Below are 3,044 nucleotides of genomic sequence, written 5' to 3'. Positions count from 1 at the left end.
AAAAATAGATGAAAGAAGATAAAACCCAATATCCATTGAAGAGCTTCCAACGACCTCCAAGATGAAGGATTTCGGCCTCCTTTTGATGTTTTCTTCAGATTTCTGGGCCCCCCTTCTCAAATGACATTTCTTTTTTTTTATACTATGACATTTTAGAGCTAGGGCTTCATACGCGCGTTGCAGCCTGCGTGAAAACACGCTGCGGCGCGCGTTTTTAGAATAGAATCCCACTGTTACGGGCTGAGGCGCGCTGCAGCGCACAGGGCATACATCTGGGCGCGCTACAGCACGCATTCCTACTCTGGGTGTTCGGGCGCGTGCCTGGGTGTGGGGCGTGCGCCTGGAAGTGGGGCGCGGGCGCGCAGCGGGCTTGGGCGCGGGCGCGCGTCCCATTCTGACTTCACTTTCCTTTGTGCGTTGTAGCCTACTTTCTTGCATTCCAAAGCCTCCTCTTTTGTGCCTTAAAGTCCTCTTTCGCATCCTCTTGGCATTGATTCACAAGTTGGGCAAATATTCTTCTTTTCTTCATGCAAAATCATCCAAGTTCGTATTTATTTATAATTCCTATAAAAAGCATACCAAAGACATTAAACTAATAAAAATGCTTGAAAACTTACAAATATTCATGCTTAAAAGTACTTGATTTGTTGGTAGAAATACCCGTCATCAAATACCCCCAAACTCAAACATTTGCTTGTCCTCAAGAAAAAGAAAAGAAAGAAAAAGAAAACACAAATCAAGTACTAAGACACAAACAAAAAAGTGTGAGTTTTGTTTCGAGTCAACAACTGTGCATGCATCTCCAAAGCCACATATGCTCTAAGCTCAAAAAAAATGCAAACACTGAGATTATCTACAATTTCAACATCAAGCGTCAATTTCACTCCACTAAAGACTCTCAAAGTGTAAGCGTGCACAATCAATCTCAATCAACCAAATAAAATCCGGATAGACCTATGTGCCAAGGAGACTATGAGTGATATCCTAATAAGAACTACCATAGGCCCATTTTTCGTGTCACTCTCCACTAATAAAGGTTCACGTGTCATTGAAGATCCAGGAAAAGAAAAAAAAATATTTTACCAACTCTTCATTTCATCATACTGGCTTTCAATCGAACCCAAAAAGAAATAAAAACCACAAAAATTTGAGAAATAAAGACCACACCCCCAAACTCAAAATCAACATTGTCCCTAATGTTGTAAAGAAATGGAAATAGGAACTCAATTCCTCATCCGATTAACTTGTCCTCATGCCTCCATAATGGCCACCGTAAGGGGAAGAATGGCACCCTTGCAGAATGCCTTCCACTTCCTCCTATGGTACGCACCTTCTTATAAGCTGATCAGCACATTGCTTGTACAAATAAGGCTCATCCCAGTAGTAACACTTGATGTCATGAAGAAATTTCCTCCTCTGCCGGCAAGTCAAATCCGGTGGAAGCCATCCACTTGCTAAATAATTTGCAAAATCAGCAAACCAAGGTGTTTGTGCCTGAGTTGCTGCAAACAACTACTCATCAGGGAACACTTCGGTTATAATTTCAGGGGTGGGTCCTTCCTCTGCCCTCTTAAGCCGGGACAAGTGATCAGCCACTTGATTCTCAGTCCCTTTTCGGTCCTTGATCTTCAAGTCGATATATATATATTTTTTTCTTTACTTTTTTTTTTCGTTTTTTTTTTTATTTTTTATTTTTTTTTTAAGAATGAAAAACAACACAAGCCAATCCACTAATGATTTCCCAAACATAACCCACACTACTCTCAATCTTAGTGTTTAATGCAATCATGCCTAGTAGTGATGGGTTTAGGAAGTGAGACAACATTTGGTGGTTTGGATGTACAAACATGGGTGATGAACGAAATAAGCTATATGGCTCGAAGGGGGTAAACAAATGATGAATTTTCTTTTAAAGGGTTAGCTTCAAAGGCCCAATCGATTTGAATAAAATGCCTTAATCTTATCTCCAATGATACTAAACTAACAATTTCGCCTCAAGTTTCACTCAAATGGGTTCTAGTGTTCATGAGATATCAAAGTCTACCTAATGCACATAAATGTTCTCCAAATGCTCAAAAGATCAAGTGATCATGATTCATGGTGCTCAAAAGTAGAGAATCAAGAGTGAATTTCAATCAATGCGAGTTAAGCACACAGAAATCTCAATGAAATACATTTTAAAAGACCTAAGAAAGCATCAAGTGATTATAATCATCATTATTATCTAGTCATTTCATCTCAACAAAACTCACAATTTATTCAAACAACCTAAAAGAAAAATGAGTAAAAACATGGCCAAAAGAACACAACTCAATGGAGACAAGTAGTCATAACAACCAACTCACAAGTAATGCCCCAAATCCACTAAAATCAACCACAAAGTGTCTAACCCCCAAACTCAAAATCAAACAATTGTTAAAATTAATAACGAGGGAATAAGAACACGTACCGGGGAGGCGAGACAATCTTGCCTCCTAGTATGGTTGGCGATGATACACCAGGCATGATGGCATAAGCTCGGGTTGGGGCGGGGCTCTCCTCCATAAATTGCGTCTTTAGGCTCAATTATTCCTATGCCGAGCCAACTCGTCAAAGAGTGGCTTTCGCCCATAGTACGTGTCGTACAACACGACATATGGGTCATGATTCTTGACACCCTCAAGCTTGGCGAGATTTGGCAGTTTTCGGCTCATTTGCTCAACTCGACTCGGCGCCGGCATATGTACTTGGTTGGCGTGGAAGAACGGCACTTGAGATGGTGGGGGAGTTGCCGGCCACATTGGGTCTTCATAGATGTGATCTTTCTCAACCGGGGGTGGCACGACAATGGGGATCTCGAGGGATTAAGACTCATTGACATCTTCTTGAAATTCTTCACTAACCAATTCTTGAGTCTCCTCCTCTCTCAAAGAGTCATCTTCAAATAACTCCCAATCCTCCTCTTGTGTTTCTCTATTCATGGCATTAGTAGATTCATCTGGAAGTAGCTTCAACCTAAACAACTCCACTAGATTTGTCTTCATTTCCTCGTGAAGTTGTTCGAA

The sequence above is a fragment of the Morus notabilis genome, unplaced genomic scaffold, assembly GCF_000414095.1.
Source record: "Morus notabilis unplaced genomic scaffold, ASM41409v2 Scaffold606, whole genome shotgun sequence".
Taxonomy (NCBI): Eukaryota; Viridiplantae; Streptophyta; class Magnoliopsida; order Rosales; family Moraceae; genus Morus; species Morus notabilis.
This window is presented reverse-complemented; position numbering follows the sequence as displayed.